Genomic DNA, 20,817 nt, shown 5'->3' on the forward strand with positions numbered 1-20,817 from the left:
CATCTTTAATTTGCAGTCCAATGTAATTTGTTTAATTGTTTATTTAAAAGACCTCCATTAGCTGAACGCCACAGCAATCAACTCATCTTCCTGGGGTCCACACCTGACATACAATACATAACACAGTACATGATGAATGTTAATTGCATACATAAAATCACATCAACTATTAACTAATATAAAAGTGCCTGCTTACATTAATATACTATGTGCTTACATATGGGTAGAATACTAATTTTTTTTAAAAAAATCAATATAAAGATGTTGTTTACCTAGAATGAGAATATTCGACACACATATTGGAAACTAGCATGGAATCATACCTCCTACTCGTCACTCCATCATCTGCATGCCAATAGACGCCTCCTCATGTTGCTTTCAAAGTACAATTTTGAGTCCTATACATTCTTACTTGTACGAGAGTATATTTTGCTCCTTAGCTACTAAATGCTAAACTGTGTTCATCTGCTAGTTGCTTACTGTGTTTGCTTGCTGCTAAGTGCTGAGCAGGTAGTATTCAGAGGGGCGTTGGAGCTTTTCTGCTGAGAACAATGAAACTATGACAACTGCAAGTGTGAACCGAAACTGTAAAGTTGCGGGTTAGACAGCTCAATAATGAGCTGAAACGTGCTATAAACCTCTGTGCAGCACTGGTAAGTTGGTATTGGATGTACCATAAAATGTGAGGTGGAAAATCAGCCAGTATTAGTGTGATTTACGCAGTACTGGGCTGGTATATTGGGAGTTATTGGTTGCTATAATTATCTGTCCTTTCCATATTGGCAGTACAGTCCCTCTGTGCATTTTAAAGGCAAAGACAAAGCTAATATGAGATTCCAGTAGTCTTAGTAATCCAAATCAAGCATCTATATTTGTCCTGAGAGTCACCTGTGGGTTTACTGCTCATGATATGTCCAAGCAAAGCAGCTCAGAGAGAAAAAAAAGAAACAAAACGGTATTTTTATCAGATACCCATAGAGTATAACCGATTTGTTTTCTTTGATTTAAGCTGCTGAAGCTCATATTTGCCTCAGTTGAACTTCAGAATGCAGTTCTGCACAAAAAGAAGACTGGATTATAAAGTATTCACTTCATTCTACAGCTACCAAACAGAAGGGCAGGCAGAGGGCAGACCTCTGCCAAGGCCAGTGCCCTGTCTTGCAGTTTTAAAGAAAATGATCCAATACATCCATACAAAACTTTAATGGATTCTACTTTTGTCTGTGCTCCACTTCTCCACCATGATTCCTGGAATTTAGTCTGGTAGTTTTAATATAGTCTTGCTGACAGACGTACAAACAAAAGGTAATGAAAATATAACCTCCTTAGGTAATAACACACTCAACAAAAGTAATAGGAATATAGTACGTATTAGCAGACGTACAAATCTGCATCTAATGTTGGAGGAAGTCACAAATCATTTTTAATTTAAAATTGTCTCTGGTGTTCATATCACATTGTTCTATATCATACATCCAGCCCAGCCTGCTCTCTCAGACTGTGCAATGATATAAGAATGTCAGACTACTTGATTTTTGCTACTGAACATAAATACTTTATTCTATTTCAATAAATGCTTTAGTTTCTCTGGTAAGTGCATTCTCTCTAAATACATGAGCCAAAACTGTCAAAAGAGACAATGTTCTTTAAAGTGCCTATTCAGTGTCAGTCATTAGTTTGCTCTTTTATTAAGTCTTACTTATGCGACTACTTTGGTTCTAATTAGATGTTGGCAGGAAGATTCCTTATTCATGTCTGATGTGAACCTCCCATCATGCATCCAGTAACCCAGTGGGTGATCAACAAGGCCACACCAACAGCCTGTGACCTCCTCTATCAACAGGAGAGCAAATACCAACAGTAAGATTACCAACAAGACTAACATAATGCGTACAGTTAACGGCTGGCAGGAGGGGCCACACAACTGGCAGAATAACACACATCTCGCGTACAAGCTGGAAATATCCCCCACATCGGAGATTAAAGGGGTGACCCTTATTTCCCGTAGGAGCACTTACATCCCGTCTCCCTCCGCCACCACCACCCCTCCCAAATCCCCGCTGAATACATGATCATTGCTGAGACGGCGACCTGGAGGATTGGATGTAAACATCCCAGAGAGAGAGACAGAAAGAGAAGCTGCTCCTCAGAGCTCTTCTATCAACTAGAGGGGAGGTGTTACTTCTTAAGCAGGCAGCCAATATCCATGTGATCTGTCAAGGACGGGCAGAGGATGGTGGAGGTGAGGCAGGAGACGGCCTTAGACAGTGTGATGACATTCGTAGGTGCATATTTGCATATACGCACACACAAACACACACCATTCCAAGTCTGCACAATTCATGAATATTACAGATTAAAGACCTCGATCCTGGAAACCCCTTGTCATTACATGAGGGGGATCCCACTCAATATTGAGAATGCATCATCGTACTGCAAGGCTTCCAATTACTGACACTGTCGACATTACACTGGATCCCTTTTGTGTGCATGCAGCCCTGAGATCAGAAACAAGGAATATGAGTCACCGTGCTCCCCCACACAGCTGTCTTCTGGTTTTGTACTATACAGCAAACACATCTGCTTGCCACTTTGTGTCACCATCACCTCGGTGTAAATATATATCATAAACAGTACGCCGTCAGTCATCGGAAGCCTTGGAAGTTGACCTTCTCGTTATGATGCCATAGGTGTTAACTTCCAGATTCCATTTTAGCACCGTTAGCTTATTCTCTTGTGGTTTAAAGTGTTGTTTCAAGCTTGCTTTTCACTATTTGCTCTCTAAAACTGGGATTAGGGTCTTTTTTTACCACTATATGCAGGCATGACAATGAGATATTTGGTCGTTTACTTTGTTACCTAACAAATGTTACCATCCTGCTTCTGCTCAGTTTGCCTACTTTCCTCAAATTACTGCAACAAATCCTCACTTAGATGTTTACCCCTTGTAAGAAAGCAAGAAAAGCTAGAAAGCCAGACCCTTATCTAAATTTTGAGATTTGAGTGGTGTACTACAAAGTGAGATTGTGAGTTACCAAGTTATGCTGAGCCTAAAGTCAGTGTTTTCAAAGAAACACCACCCTTTCACCAGTTCCTTTCCTGATGGTATTCTCTATGAGTGACACAGGATCTGAGTGAAAATATTATAAACATCTACAAATCTGTTGAACCATATGTTAGCGACACCGCTGAATGAAGCTGTGTAGTTACGAGGAGCAAACTGTGTTGCGTTGCCATGGGAACCTACATGCACTCAGCTGGTGACGCAGGAATGTGCTTTTATGGTTGGTCATGATATGCTGCCAAGTCTATTTTACACTGCAGCTTTTGATTAGACTATTGGTGTTAATCACAGTGAACAAGTAATCAATAGCATTGCTTTCAATTTGATTTGGCCAAAAACTACAATGATTATCACTATCTTAAATTATGGGGCAGAGTCATACCTAAATGCATTTTTTAAACATCTTTTTTTTTTTTTGCATTTGACAATTGTGCACAGTAATATTGGGATATTAATGTACAGTCGTGACTTGATAATCAGATCCCTAACAATCCGAAAACGTTGCTATTAGGAAAAACGAACGGAACCCATAAAAAACAGCCCTAACATACCGACAGCCTTGAATTCCGACTCCGACATGACATTTCATGTCACAAATAAGGATAATGGCGTATTATCTGACTAAACAATCCGACTGATTGGCTACATTCAGACTGTAGGACTTAATGCTCAATTCAGATTTTTTTGTGAAATCCGATTTTTTTGCAAGTTCTTTCACATTTCCAATTAAATGCGACCTGTACGTGATCTGCTGTGTGAACTTCATACGACCCAAAAGTGTCCCACATGTGCAGAAGAGGACACAATGGCGTCACATGCAGCGAGCATGCTCAGTGTTTATGGAAGTAAACACGGATGGTGGCAGTGGAACATATCTGCCACTTTCCCGCCGACGCCAGTGGTGGTGGAAACAGAAGTGTGACTGCTATCCAAAACTGGCATCAGCAGCCAAGTACTGCCTGTGCATTGCGGCCACTTCCACCCCGTCAGAGTGCACCCACCGGTTTGTGTAACAGAGAAATTAAGAAAAATACTTTTATCCTTTTCAAATAAACAGCCAAGTCTTTCAAAATCTCATTAGATGTGCTGCACTTGGAAGAATGTGTGTACTAAGTATATTATTATGTCATTCTTGACTGCTTTGTTTTCACAATCGTGTAATAACTGTGTTGGCACATTATCTGCCTGGACCACAGAAATCATTAAAAAGAAGACATGATTCAGCCTTTTAAGAAATTAAACTTTAATCTGGCTAGTCAGACTAGTAGGACACACAGGTGCTATTCGGCCATTATTTTTTTGTAAGTTGGCTCTGGTGACCCCTGGTCCAGGAGTAGCTGGTTTATTAGAAGGGCCAGAGGGGGATGTCAGAGGCCAGTAGAACTGTTGAGCCGGAAGTCCCCGCTTCATGGCTTGTTGCTCCCACCTCTGCGACCCACAGCACAGGGTGCATGGCTTCGAGCAAGGACACCGGAGAGAACTGAGTGCGTGTGTGTAGGTGTGCTTGTGGTTTGTGTGTAATTAACAGACAGCATCTTTGCACAGGCTCGGCAACATGTGCACGTTGTGTGCATCCTTTCTAATTAATCTCTATGTAGCATAATTAACAAAATACCCCAAAGGTGGATTGCATCACTAACTAAAACACAAGAATGTGCCATGTTCCTTGAAAACAACCACTGCATTACATCTTTTTGCCTTGTTTACCTTTTTATATGTCTAGGGTTCATCTGGTCAACATAAGGCAGTTTGTGACTGCAAACATAAGCAAGCACGAGACAATCTGAAATGCATTCATCTGAAGTATGGTGGCATTTCTCCAGATGTATAATTCATGGCATACACCTGTTTTCTCGACAGTTGCCCCCTCCCACACTCCCTCTTTGTTTTGTATTCTGCCATGTTCCTTCCCCATGCTATAATTATTCATTACAAGGGCCTTCAATCCACTGTGACAGAGCTCCATTATGATGAAGTGGGCTTTGTTTGAGCTTGCACAGCTGGACAATCCGAATGCGGAGTAAATCCACCTCTGAAGGAGTAATGCTGCCGCACTTTACCATTGCTTTTTTTTTTTTTTTTTTAAGTTGTTGTTGTTAGAACAGAGCTGCAAAGACACTGTCACTAAATGGGTCGATACTATTTAAACAGAATGTCTTTGGTGTCACAGATCGCGTTCTGAGCCCAGTTGGTCAGAAGTAATCTGATCGGATTTTGGCTCAAATTGGATCAAATCCTGAAAACGCGTTGTTTAAAAGAAGAAGAAAAAAAAAAGATTCTGAAACCAAATGGCATCATATAATCTAGTCTTGGTTTTGATGTGGATCAAACCTTCAGTATGAGCCGTTCAAAATGGTTTAGTAGGACTGGGATACCTGTGATTCAAAAAAAAAGAAATAAATCGGGATTATACTTATCACAGCAGAAGGGTGGATTCAGGAAGGATTTCAGGAACAAAATGTAACACAACCTTAAGCTTGGTCACGCAATACACCATATCTATCATGGCATGTATACACCTTTATACATTTTGCACTTGATTTGTTGAACCGCTACATTGATAAAGTAAACAGACATGAGCTTATCTATTCAGCTTTTAGGAAAATAAAACAAAAATCACTGTGAATTATTTACAATTATTAATCCTGAAAAGCAGAAAGATGGTCCCTCCACAAATGAAGAACCCTGAATGTTCTTTACTTTGTGAACAATTAGTCTTTTTGGTGTAAAGCACTTTTAAATGTAAATATATACAATGTGTTTGTGAATACTGTATATTTGTTTGTTTCTAGGGGTGTAACGGTACGCAAAAATCAGTTTGGTATGTTTTCAGTACAGCGAAATAGACTATGGCTGTGTCTTTCTTTAAAACATCTGTCAATACTGCTGCAACTGGCTGCAACCTCAGAATCAGAATCAGAACTTTACTGTCATTGCACATGTCACAAGAACAGAGCAACGAAATTACTTACCTACTAATAAAAAACTAAAAAATTAAATATTCTTTTAAATACATAGAAAATAACAGAAAAATGAAACATACCAAGGTGCAGCGTTTAGGAAACTGTTATGGACATGAATTCAACAGCAGATGCACAAGATAAGTCATGGACAACTGTTTATAAAGGGCTGGTATGACTGGGAAGCTGGAAATGGGGCTTGACTGCTTTTAAGAAACACGTGTTCTCGACAGTAGAGCTTGGTTGCCTATCTGCTTCTGTTAAAAACACCTATAGCATTTTTTTTTTATTGCTTTGTCTCAACTGTTAGCAAGAGGTTACTTAAATGTCATGTGGAGCTGAGTTTGCACTGCAGTTACTTCATTTCTTGTACCACTAATGCGATGCCGTCTCAAATGAGTGAGCAATACTTGATTGCAGTTGAACAATGCCAGCACATAGCTTTGAAGAAAACGTAGTGTTCCCAAACAGCAGACTTCAGTGACAGTGGAGGGTGTTCAAGCTCTTATTGGTCTGTGTTTACCATAACTACGAGGTTGCGCTGTGCACAAGGGGGCCTAGTTGGTAGGAAGGAAAAGTAGAATTTTAAATAAATTTCTGCAAACACAAAAAGGTCCCCATGAGCAGTGGCTGCATTCATTTGATACACAAGTGTGCTGAGTGTGTGGGGGGGTTTTTTTGTTTGTTTTTTTTTGTGTTTTTTTGTATTTGTTTGCTGTGAATCTGACTGTTTCAGATAAACTGAAATGAAAGTTTGTATCTAGTAATTGTGTCATATTTTTGTATCTGCAAATCGCACCTAAAGTGATGCCATGCTGGTGATTATACTTGTTCTTCTTTGCATAGTTTATAGTCTATGATGTAATATGTAGTACCAGATTTGGTAATTATTAAAAGTTCTGGACAATCAAAACCTATTTTGCTAATTAAAAAAACACCACAAAGTAAACCTGACAGTGGAGAGTGGAAACACGGGAATGTGCATCACTTTGATCCAGAAGAAAACAAGCTGAACAACTGGGCCCTAAGTGAGACCAGACGAGTGACCTTAACATCACTGACTTATGATACTCGATGAGAAAAAGACTGTGGTCTTGTCCTGGCAAAACTATTACTGTGTAGAACAGCAGTGAATGCATTACCCAGCATTAGTAGTTTGAGATTTTTTTTCTTGTCCTGCAATGGCAATTTGTTAAGTTTGGAAACAAATTGCACAGTAACTGACATTCATTCACACTGGTTAGTTCTGTTGTTGTCTAAAGAGGAATACTGAAAACATTTAATTGCCACCTTTCAAACCAACAAATGAGCCTTTATTAATAAAAGTACATCTTTTAATCAAAATTCAGATGCTAAGGAATGTCACGGCACATTATTCAGTTTATTAAAAAAAAAAAAAACTAAAAGAAAGAGTCATTAAAAACAGGGCCTACAGAGGGTAAAAAAGTAATTGCTCAAACGTTGTTATACTGTTTAATCACAAATAACATTACTAGTGTAATTCCACTGCTGGAATGCTAGAATGATGCTACATTTAGTGAGGTGAACATACACACATTTAGAAGTTTATCACCAAAGTTTACAACTGTGGTCTTTGTAGTCAAGACCTAAGATTTTACCTGCAACTCCCAAAGCAATGACTTTGTTTTACCTGTTTTAGGGTGTAACTAATGGATACATGTCTGCAGAAACATTTCACAACCCCTACACAAAGCCAAACTGCTGAAGTACTAAAGCAGTGAACCCTGATCCGAAGAGAAAATAAACAGCTTTCATTTTTTATTTACCGTTATTCATTAATAGTTAACTTTGTCGAGGTATTGGATTTCAGCAGGGTGCTGCTGGCCAATTCTTATCAAGTTGATGCACCATTTCTCCGAAATGATGGAAATAAACCGTCAATTTGATTGACTACAGAATTATCCTGTGGGCTATTACAGCAGCTGACAAACTGGAAAGCTGTTTATAAACTCTTATGACAGAGGAAATCTCTCCCCTCGAGCAGCAAAATGAGTTGATTACACAAAACAACACAAAGACACAGTTTTGCAAAATTACACGCCGTAAAAACTGCTATATTTCCTTCACTGTGCATTAGCCACCATCCGCACTCACATCAAATATGTCAAACTGAAGGTTTATTCGGCATCACCTGCAACCATCACCCCCTGGTAAGTGAAACTGAGCAGTAATGAGTAGAGAGGGCAGAGTTCGGGACATGTAGGAGGTTGATCTGTATTCTCCACAGGCAGCCAGGACCCTGAACCCCTCTCTGGGGGTCACACAGATCAGAGGCGGCCTGCCGCTGCAGCTGCTGCATTGCAAACTAAGGCTTTGGCACCTCCATTGGGAGAATAGCAGCGAGGTAGAGGAGGGCTAATGTTCTGAAGGCTTAATATAAAGTTGTTGTGTTTTTTTTTGGTTGGTTTTTTTTTTAACAGCCTGCCTGTTCATCAGTACCTTGGATTTCTCATCTGGGTACTTTGCTTTGAAGGAAATAGCAGAGGAGGGCAAAGAAGGCTGAAATCATACCAGCTGGGTAAGCATAATGTTACACTAAATGGGTCAAACGAGACAGTGCTGATTACTGGAAGGAACTGAATCGAGTGTGGGTGGTTTGCCCCTGAACCCACTGTGAGGCAACCTGAGAGTGTATTTATGTTAGCTGCTGCCTCCATCCCAGTCACGAGAACTCTAAGTACTTCACCTAAAAAGGCCACAGGGGTTTTTCTTTTGGCACTGTGCAGTACATAAGATATTCAGACTCAATGTATTCAGTACATTTGAAACTTTAGATTTGCATCAGATACATCTATGTTCACATTTATGGATTTTTTATAGCTCTTCTTAGTGTCATTTATAGTGAGTCAATTTGCAGACCTGCTCTCGGCGTATGCTCTATTCTCACAGCAGCATGTCACCAAAACCGCAAGGTTAGACATTCTGTGTTGCCCTGCGACTACTGACTAGGTGTCTTCTCTCCAAGCTTGTCCCCTCATTCTGTTTCCTCACTGTTTGTGTTTTCATTTTCCATCCCCAGCAGCATGCTAAGCATTTTTCCCCCTTCTGTCTTTCGCTTTCTCTTTCTCTGCCAGGGAAGACTGTTTCTTTTGACTTTGACCTCATAAGCCAATGAACCACACAAGCATCACATTCACTTACTCTAAGAAAACATAATCTTCTCGAGGTGAGAGACTATTTAATCAATGCAAACTTGTTCTGTGGATCCTTTTTCATCAAATAATTGATGCTTCACACACATGTACCCTTGATTAAAAAATTAAATAGAATGTATCTGCATTCAAACTGCTGTGAGATAAAAGAAAATTGATTAAAAAAGGGATAGCTGAAATTAAACAGAAAGGGAGGGACCCTTAGGGACATGGTTAGCATATAAATGGTATAGGGAGAGAGGGGGAACTTCAGCAGAAGTTATTGGTCCAATTATTTAACTCCATTCCTTGGGGTTTAGTGGCCTCTATTTATTGAAGCAATCACACCTTTTATCACTGACACCAACAAGTCTGTCACGTCTTAAACAAGACTGCTCCAGTCATTAAAAGCTTGGTAACATATTCCTTTTATGCTCTTCAATGAAATAATGATCTCCTGCTAGAGGACAGAGAAAAACACTGTGAGCTTACTAAAGAACAGAATCAGACCCTTGGCACACCCTGCTTAAATCCCCACAGCTGATATTGGGCGTTATCACACTCTAAAAGGTCCACTGCCAACTTATGTTAACTATGATTTAGCCTCTGGTGCATGATGCACTACAGGATTTATTCTGCTTTTGTGAGTTCCCATCGTTACTTCTTTTTTTTTGTATCCATCTGTCCTCAGATAAACAGGACCAAACACTGGCTCTTCAAACCACCCAGAATTCCTATTGTAAATTTAAAACTCCTACTGTCTGTTTTATTCAGAACTTTTATTTTAATACAGTGAAACACTTTCATTTCTGCTGTCATTTTTCTCATCTCATGGCTCAAAGCAACCCTCTGAGCTCACTCTTGATATAGTACATCATAGCAGTTCCTGGTTTTCTCACCTTACCAACAGCACACTGTGAAAGCCTGCACATCACACCAGAGTGTGATGATGGCCCACTCAGTCACACAAGGGCATCTCAGACACCAGTGGTTTAGCATGCATAAAGTGGATACACTCTACATCACTGCAGCAAAAAGAAAAAAAAACACACACACGCACGACACAACCCTCAGAGTTCTTAATCTAAAAGCTAATATGGTGCTAAGAATATATGAGCAACACAACGCAAAAGCAGATGAGGAAGGTTCATTAGGATGGATGAAAAAAAAAAATGCCACGTGACTCTCATCTTTGAAGATCTGAATTGACTCTCAAATGTCAAAAAGTGATTCTCGCGGTAACATTATTGATGTCATCTTGTCATCACAATGCAACTCAGCTGAGAAGACACAGTGCAGCACCTGTAAAGGCTACTCATGTGACCTGACGGAGCTGGGATCCCAGCTCTCGAAGTGTCTGAAGGCTTCGGCGCTGCGGTGTGTGTCTGTCAGTGTGTAGGTGGTATTTGAATAAGTCCAATAAGTTTGATAAGAGTGAATAACATATCAGGGGACTGAGCATTAATAGCATGACATTTCAGGCACATTTCCCTCGTCATGTCCACACAATTTAACCTTAACCCTTTGAACCACAAGCAGTTTCTGGGCACTTTTTTTTTGCTCCTGTCACATTTTTATAGATTGCAGGCTCATTTTTCACTACAATCTTAAGTCCTGCACCTCTGTGGAAAAGGTGCAGCCATGACTAGAAATAGGGAAAACACAAAAAATCTCTTTTGTGCAGTATGATACAGTTATAATACCATAAATTGTAAAAACAAAAACAAAAAAAACTTAAATTTCCTCAGTTCCCCAAAGTGTTAACAGTACACAGGAAAAAATGACGGGTCTACCTACGATACATTTTTTACGGCTCACATTCTTAAAAAGGAAAACTTAGGTTTATGGCCAAGGGGAGGGTGTCTTTTACTGAGACTACATGGAGTAAAAAGACTTGCGAAAATCAAAAAAATGTGGAGTGATGACACACGAAATGTCTTGGCATGATATTCATACGCCATTTCATGACACCAGGCTTTTGAGAACATTGTGTGCCATAACAGAGCACAGTACAGCGACCAGTGCCCAGCTCCATTTGGAAGAGGTGAACTCGGGTACAAGTGACAGTGTGTCAAGTGTCCTTGTCTGTGCATCCAAAACAAAAACAAAAACAAAACAGCTACAATATAAAGTAGTACTCTACTGTAAAGTTATCTGTAGGAACAGTTACTACTATAATAGAAACTTCTACTGTGTATACAAATGGCATGGAGAGTGATGTAAGCATACTCAGGGAGGGGGGTGGGTTGGGATTTGCTCTCAGGCATGCTGCGAATTACTCGTACCTAATCTGGAAGTGTGAGAAGCACCCTCACTGTCATTCCCTTCTGAAATATTTGCTCTGACAGTTTATATTTTTCAGTTTGGCAGGTTTTGTCGCTGGGTCTTTTTTGCAGTAAAGGCATCGGAAGATGCTGTGAACTACTGTTTTCACTTGTCAGGATTTTGCTTCCTCTGTGGCAGCAAAACATATTAGAGGAGAGTTTCAGAAACTCCGCCAGGTTAACTGGTTACCTAAACACTTGAAAGGCTGTTTCAGTCTGAGAAACTCACTAAAAACTTGAAAACACTCCTAACACACACCTAACAAAAAGAAGGCAACAAAGAAAACATAATGCAACAGTCTCTGCAGTAACAATTATACAGCAATCTCTTCATTACAAAAGAATATCTGAATGTAATTGTGTGGGCACCAACTATAAGATGACCCTCACTTATATTTGAGCAAATGAAGTGACCTCACTGGGCAGCAGAGAGATCTCAGCTTATTTTTTTTCTGTTCATTTGGTTTAGGTGCTTTTTGAAAGTGCTTAAATGCAGCGTCAAAGTGTTGAAATAGAGGTAAAATGCTGGCGATATTAATTCGGCCACAGTTCAGGCAAAACACAATCGGTCTATCAGTGTCACTTCAAATGCTGAAAGGCTCAAATTAGCCAAAATGAATTGTCTGATTTATTTATTTTTTTTGTATCTGTGATGCTCAACCAGTATTCCGCATGAAAACCTGTCCTTGCACTTTAATTAGGCCATTGGTAGTGTTTTGGGTTTGTTTTTTTCAATTCATTTTAGTTTTCAGCATGTTGTTCAGTCTCACTTGAAAATGTGAAAAAGACCACCAACCCTAGAATAAATGGTTGACTAATTTCAGCTAAGTTACCCCTCCTCTTATTCCAGATGGCATATCAGCCCCAGTAGTTTATTTAAAAGCAGCATGCAGCCACTGAGAGTATACGGCCTACATCTTCAGCAGTGGATATCACGAGTTATGAGCAACAAACTGCAGGAATTGGTTTGAAGCAAAAGCTAAACAAGAAACAGACAAAACATACTTGAAAATGCCATTGAATAGTTTTTCCACGTGCAGATTTCCCATTCTGCTTAAATTGTAAGGACAGTTGCCTCTGATTAATGCTACATGCCATTTCAAGGTTTCGCATCACAAAAGCAGTTTTGCTACTGGAAATTGTCTAATTGACGGGAAGGAGGATGTAACAAATGTACTAACAATGCATCTTTAGGAGTAGGATTAATTGAGTTTGTTGCTAAATCCCTTATGTTTTAAAGTGACACTGCAGCAGTAAAATAATGAGTTCTGTCTATCACAGAAAGACTTTCTTCCACAGCTTTTATTCCTATTGCTTTAAGCTGGTGTTGCTGTAGCAGAGCCTCCAAATGCTGAACGTGGACTCGTGCAGTATACTAACAGTTTGACATTTTGGGAAATACCCTTGTTAACCATCTCACCCAATCAGATGAGATGATAAATGTCTACATCATTCACACTTAGCCTATCTTAGAACACAGACACAAGATAAGACAGCTAGCCTTCTCAATTGAAAGTAAACTAGAATTTCTGCCGTGTGGCTCAACGTCTGTGCCAATGAGTCAAGTTGCAGTGTACATACATGTCTGACCAGATTTATATAATATATGTAGTGAAGACCTATAGGGGCATTATTGTAGCAAAACTATTTGTCCATGCGTATGGAGAGTTGTCTGTCTGTATTTCAATCCGTTCATCCCGAGTAAGATTTGTCAATGTGTAAAAGAAGTTGTCAATGCGAACCGGAATCTGCAAAAGTCATCTCACAATTTGTCTGTCTGTAATCAGGTTTTCAAATGTGTAAAAAAATCTGCTCATCTGTATTAAAATTCAGACATGGAATAAGAGTTGTCAGTGCTTACAAGGAGTTGTCAGTGCGTCCAAAGGTATTCGTCTATGTATTCAAGTCAAGCAGCTTCCCCATTGGCTGTCTTTTTACACATGACTTTTGCTACAGTTCTACCGTGAGAGATCTGAAACTGAAAAGTATCTGAAAATCAGGGTTTCTGTGTCCTGAGCTCAGGCTCACAGGATAGTTCACTATGACATATCCAAATTTTAATACAGATGAGCAGTTTTTTACACATTTGAAAACCTGATTACAGACAGATAAGTTATGAGACGACTTTCGCAGATTCTGGTTCTCATTGACAACTTCTTTTACACATTGACAAATCTCACTTCGGACGAACGGATTGAGATACAGACAGACATCTCTCCATACTCATGGGCAAATAGTTTTGATACAATAATGCCCCCATAAAGACCTTGATGTGTGCAATTGACTTACAAAAATGAAAAGAAAACAGAGTCACATTACTTGTCCAATAAAGCTGATACAACACAAAGTAGCCATGATAGCACACAATGCTGCAAATAGGGATGCTGCTGCAAAGAAACTATAAATTCTAAGATGCAGATGTGACATATTCTCACTGTCTCCCCTTCTGTTCATCAGTCATGGGTTGAATGATGGTGAGAAAAATATTTTTGCAGAAAATGATGTTGTCAAAGTGAAGCTAACCTTTTGGATATAAAATGTCAAAGCATCATAATTGTGTCTTCTTAAACTGATAAAATATGACATTTGGTTGTAATCGGATAGGGCTGCAACTAACGATTATTTTAGTAGTCGACTAATCTGTTCATTGTTTTTTTTAGATTAGTCGATTAGTCACGATTATTTCTGTCACGCCCACCATCTGTGCTTCCTGTTGATGCAGCTCTTTTTACAGGCTCCAGTGCAAGTTTTACCCCACTCTCTACATTTGCATCCCATGAATGTCCCCCTGATTTCCTGTCAGTCACAACATAATGTCCTTAAGTAAATTAAAAGAATGACCCCTCAACCAATTGAATATGAAATTTAAGCTGAACAGCTTGTGCTTTTTATTTTAACACATTCAAACTCTGCTGTAGTGTCATATCCAAACAATACAGAATTTGGCTCAGAAAGAAAACAAAATAATCAAAATAATTTCATTGTACAAAATAAAGTGCAAGAGCCTGTCTTTGCTTTCAATTTCTAAAATGGAAAAATCAAAACAAATAATTAGGCTAAATTAGTTGTCACAAAATGTAGGCTACCACAGCACAGCACATGCAGACTAAATGAATTCATCCATTTAACCGTTTCAACGTTACAAATGAATAATGTTATTTATTTATGCTATGTATTTATTATTTGTTACCAAACAGTATATAGGCCTAGTCTGATGCTTCACCCCACAGAGCTAAAACCTGGGCTAGGCAGGCTAAGTTAGGGGAAAAGACAGAGACTTTGAGATTAACTGGAACCATTTTAAAGCTAACCAACTGAGATGCACTACATTTTAATGATGCTAGCATGTACTGCTGTCGTCTTAATAAATGATTAGGTTTGCCGAAGCGGTAGGCTTCTTGTTTTGTGTCTTTGTGGTCTTAAAAATGGTTACAGTTATTTTTAACACTGTCAGGGAAGCTGTACACTTCTATAATTCGGTGTTCTATTGCACTTAACGCGTTAATTTTCATTAAATGGCCTTGTAATGATTAATGTCATCCTGAAGTACGTAGTCCGTTTCTCACAAGGTAAACAAAACACATACTAATGCTAATTTACCATCTGGAACGCTGGGAGCCATGACTCCAGGGTGCTTTCGTTTCAGACGCTCAAGCATGGCTGTCGTGCTGCCGTGGTTTGACAACTCTGCGTGGCAGATTGCACATTTCACCTGATTCGACACTTGATTTAACTTGAAATATTGCCAAACTTTACTTTACTCTGACCCTGCTCAGCTTGCGCCGCCACCGGTCTTGAGTTGTTCTTCGTTGGTTGAGAACACAGACACTGCAAACAGTGACAGTGCTGCCCCCAGCATTTGTTGTGGTGCGTTGCGGTCATTTGCGTAGTGTTGGGACTTCTCATACTGTCTGGAAAGCCATGGTCGGTAAGGACGGTTTTAAGATACCTGGCGCATTGTTTTTTTTTATCAAAGCCCTTACAGGACGTTTATAACACAACGCGTCGACAATGGAATTTCGTGTCGACGAATTTTTGTTGTCGACTAATCGGTGAAGCCTTATAATTGGAGTTCTTGAGTTATGATCAAAACATATCTTGTGAGGTCACAGTGATTTTGGCTGTTGCTCGCCAAATTTGAATAAGTTCATTCAGACACCAAGAGGATATTCGTGGCAAATTTGAAGAAATTCACCCAACGTGTACCTGAGATCATGTTAACAAGAATGGGACAAATGAAAAACCTGGAAACCTAAATGCCTCCAACCACGGCTATTATCAGTGCAGCAGCATTGAATGTGTTCTTGTTTCATACAGAAAATTTCATATTGTTCTTTGCAATCAGTCTAAAACACTCAGAGAACTTCAGTGGGGTTATCACCTCATTGTTCTCGAACCCGTTGGGTAACATTTAAAAGGTCACATATTGTGCCCCTTTTTAGTAAATTAATCAAAGTGTCACATGTCCCCCGAAGTGTGGCTTTCTGTTCTTCAGCTCAAAATACTGCAAACATGGTTAATTTTACCATGACTGTAAAACTCCAGGTTCTAGGGCTGTTCTGAGTGGGCTGGTTAGTTCTGAAAACTGATGAGCTGCTGTTGTTCCCGTCTTCATCAGAAAGAATGCGCTGTCTACACCTGTGCTTAATCTGGACGACTATTGGTTAGTTCGGTGTTACATGGCCTCCCAGCTTTACAAGCTAGTAAGAATTAGTTGTGGGGGGCTTGATGAGTATCAGAAGTAAACATGTCCATATAATAACCATTTATAACAAACCCAAAGCACAATAAAAATGTATTTACACCATATGGCACCTTTAAAGTAGCTAAATGTAATCACGCCTTCATACAGTCACATATTTGTAGTCACTGTTACACATAGTGACTGTATGACTGCATGTCAAAGACTATGTGCCAAACAAAAATATTCAATCTTTCTCTCCCCTTTTCTTTCTGTCTCTCTCTGGAAAATCAACCACATTCAACAGATCAAGTGGTTATACAAGCATCACCAAAACAACAAGCAGGATAAACCCTGAATAAAGCTGCAGAATAGTTCTCAGTGGGTTGAGCACTGTGACCGTTTCACCTGCTTTAGTCATTTGAATACATGCCAATATCAAAACTATTGCTGTTTAAAATGGCTGCAAAATTAAATCTCTCCAACTAAAAAACTATTTGTGAGATTTTGACTTTGGACACATGCCAGGCATTCTGACCATTGAGTGTTTCTACACAAACGGAGCTGATCGATCCATCAGGACACTGAATGGAAGGCAAATTGATATCTTTCATTAACTCGTCTATAAAAGTTCCAGAACTCACTTGCAGGCTGCTGTTTTTGTACATTTTGAATGCGTCCTTCTATCCCTCCAATGAAAAGCTTCAACCTTAGGTTCACAGTCTTTTGGCCGCCCAGGATTATGCCTCGGCCGTAGCTGTTTCTTCTTACTTTTTGATGATGTGCGTCAGGACCGATTCTTTTTGTGTAGAGACCAAATGGTCCTTGGGATGTTGCAGGCTCTGTGTTGCAATGTGTGCAACAGGCAGTACAGTCATCCCTCTAAAGGGTGCAACACAAGGCTTTAAATCAGACATAATCTTCCATTCTTTTTCTGCGTTTTTTTTTTTTTTTTTTCTGTCTGCTCCTTTCTTTGTTTGGCTAGTATGTGTGTTTGTGTCATCCATCATCATAAGATGTGAGAAACATGTCACCGCCAGCAGCAAGGGAGCACTGAAACATCTTGTTTATAAATCAGTAATCCAAAACATTATTTGCAAACCACAAAGGATTAACCTCCCACTCTATCAGATGCTTGGACTTTGTAAGTTGTTGTGTTTACGAAATTATTTTAATCAGAGTTCATCTTTTTAAAACCTTCCCTTTTGATGACCAATTTGTTTTCCTGCACTCAAGGCTCATTTGTAATTCCAGCAGCAATTTATTCAGCAACACAGCAAATGCGCTATTATCCACATGTCAAAAAATGTGCCATTACTCCTGCAAGTGTTAAGATAGTTTTGTGTATGGCTTTTATATGTGTGTACATTTCCAAGTATTTACATTATATGCAGTCTGATAAATGTGTGATCACTTTTGCTGATGTTACTTTTTTCTTCTCACTTCCACAATGAAGTCATGTTAGAGGAGAGTCGCTGCCTCACCCTTCACCAGCCACTTCAAACCTGCAATGTGTTACCAGGGACAAACAAAGGACAAACATCAAAGCCAAGGTCCCAACTTGTCAGCAGTAGCCGCACTGCATCAGGTACTGTATCATTAAAAGCAAGGGCCATAGTGACAGGGACAGGAACATTAGGGCACACAGGTAACTGAAAACACATATATACAGTGGAACTCGCATCACCTCTAATTGAAGGAGAGACTTTCTCCTTGGGCATGGAAGGCTAAATGAGAATAATAAAAAGTTTAAACACAAACTATTTGAGGCCAGTAGAAAAAAAACCCCAAAAAAACAAACAATCAGCAGATTAATCTACAGTGAAAAGATTACTGAATAATTCCACACATAATTTAAACTCCTCTAAATAATAACTAACCATGCAAAGTTTGTAGCTGTAGTTTTTATGAAACTATTTTTGTAAAAATGCCACATGATGTGCAATTAATAGATGTTTTCTTATTAAATGTCAGAAAAGAGCTGCAAATTCTAAATTCTCAGATTAAAATTGCTTGTTTTGTTTGACTAAGAGTCAAAACCAACAAATAAACAGCTGCAAATATGTACATTTAATAGGAAACCAGAGAATGTTTAGTATCTGTGTATAAAAATGACACAAATTATTTTGCCATTTAATTATCTGTTGACTGACTAATTGATCAGTTGGATAATCACAACTATTTATTGAAGCTCTAAATGTCAGAGTGAAGAAAAATCACATTAGACAAAAATAATAAATACCATTTATTTGTATTTGCATATCTATTAAAAAGTTGCCCATGCTTTAAAATATCCCTTTGCTCAACAATAATTCATGCTGCTCCATTTTCAGTGACTGCACATGGGGCAGTGTCAGGCCGAACAACAACACCAACATCAACAACAACAACAACCACTAGCTGATGAATGACTGCTGAGATGGAGACGGGGATCGAAGGGATTGATCCGCGCCCTGCTATCTCATCCCTGTTTTTACCCTCTGTCAAACAGGTGCCAAGGGGAGATGGATTCTGTCTGGCAAAGGAGTGGATTAATGGCAGTGGGAGAGGGGGGTCTGGCTGCACCCTGGACCCAGCTGAGTGGTGCTCTCCTCTGGGCAGAACGGAGGTAGCAGAGGTGTTATTGACAAGGCTCCAGGAGAAGAGGAGGTGCCAATGCCTCGGGTAGAGAGGAGCGAGGTTTGGGAGAGGAGAAACTCTCTCCACTCTGATACACACACACACACACACACACATACATACATGCATGCAGGCACACATGTATGACGATGCTGCTGCAACCGCACATCCAGAGTTCCTCGAGCGGCTGCGATGATGGATGGTTAGAAAGCTTCAGCCTCTCGTTCACCTTTGCTGCGATTTCTTGCTCTGTGAATTGAGTTGCCAAGGTAATGACTATGCGTAGATGATGTTCACAAGCTCATATGAATTGCCAGCCGCGCTCAGTTAATGACACAAACATAACCCTTTGTTCGATTTCCATTGACTTATTGTGCATTTAATTAATCGCCTGGTTTCTAATTACAATGGATATTTTTAGTGCACGGAGATGTGTTCTGTAAACATAGATTACATTACTCTAATTGAGGGAAAAGAAAATATCTCTAAATCGTTCCTGATATCACATCAGCGCTAATGGCAAAACAAATGGAGCGAGCTCGTTCGTCTTTGCCAACAATAACTCAATTAACTGTAATGCGATACATTTAATGTTGAAGTGGTCACAGTTGATTGGGATTCGTAGTAAACTTTGAAGGTCACAGTCCAGGAGCTCCGCTTGTGTGGAAAAGTGTTATGGATTCACTTGCTAGCTGGGAGGCCCCGAGTGTTGCGAGGAGGGCGAGCAGAGAGGCTCAGTATGCTAACGGCATCCGTCTCCCCCTCTCTCACTCTCAGCACATCTCTCCTGTGAAACATCACTGACAATTTCTCAATGCAGCAGAAGTGCTAATGCTGGTTTTTATAAAAGATGCTCAGCAAGACAACAGGGTGTGCCCTGTCTCAGATTAATGAGTACTCAAATGCAAGCAGACAGCAGTGGAATTAACAACCTCATCTCCTTCCATCTCTACCTCCTTTCCTCTCCCTCCTCCTCCTCCTCCTCCTCCTCCTTCTTCTTCTTCTTCTTCTTCTTTTTTTGTTGTTTTCTCAAGACTCTGGCAACTAATTAAAGAAACTGCATCATGAAATGTGTGCTTCCTTCTTATCACCCTTTAGTCCTTCATCACTGAGAGAACAGAAGAGTGATTGCCAATTCCTCTCTCTCACCGCTCCAATTATGACAAGACATACACTGGCTGGTGTCTGCAGTGTTGAAACCTTTGCACAGTATCTCACAAATACCAACGTTAACAATGTGTGAAAAATTGTGAATGATCAGCCGCGGTGATTCACAGATGGGAATGATACAAAACAGCTGGAGGAAGAAGCTGACGTCACAGCTAAATCGTATGAGGTGCAATTCATGGGTGAGATATCACATCTGCAATCCAGCCATTCAAATGAAACCAGGTTTGCAAATGTTTTTTAAACTGCCCCTAATGAAACAGTAACACTCAGTATTAAGAGGATGGGCAATGTGATAATTAATTACACACGACAGTGTCTAATTCATACATACAGAAATAGGCCAGAAGCATATTTCACAAGTACTCAAGGTTCAAGGAACACAGTATCTGTGACTTTAACCTTAGGCTATTGTAAATACAACATCTACAATATGCAAGTATAAAACATCTAAGGGCAGGAAAAAAAATGACTTCAACTGGCATTATTCTGTATTATTCTTACTGTCAACCAATTTCTTATAATGCACTTATCCCTTCCGACTCAAAGTACTGCATTATACAATACAACCTTTTTTTTTTTTTTTTTTTAGAAAGTCTGAGTAACCAACCAAAACAGCTGGACACTGCAGCTAATAGCAATCATTACTCAAGCAACAGTAAACGGTGAATGTCTTGGGGGCTGTTTTCACCTGCAAAGTGTTGCATTAGTAAGTACAGCAGCGGGGCAGCGTATGTGGGGTTTTCCTCAAAAGTAAACTACGGTGCAACTGTGCATTATAATGAAAGGGCAAGTCACCCAGTGCAACAGCATCACAAATGGAGGTATAAGTTGCTGTTGTTTTGTTTTT

General features: G+C 39.7%; 1 protein-coding gene across 1 annotated transcript in view; it reads right to left on the bottom strand.

Moving 5' to 3' along the window:
* The window catches only part of LOC103356200 (adenosine receptor A1-like), a 711,380-nt gene that overhangs the window by 291,631 nt on the left and 398,932 nt on the right, over window positions 1–20,817 (bottom strand). The window lies entirely within an intron of this gene.

This window comes from Stegastes partitus, unplaced genomic scaffold (genome assembly GCF_000690725.1).
Source record: "Stegastes partitus isolate 25-593 unplaced genomic scaffold, Stegastes_partitus-1.0.2 Scaffold5, whole genome shotgun sequence".
NCBI classification, from domain to species: Eukaryota; Metazoa; Chordata; class Actinopteri; family Pomacentridae; genus Stegastes; species Stegastes partitus.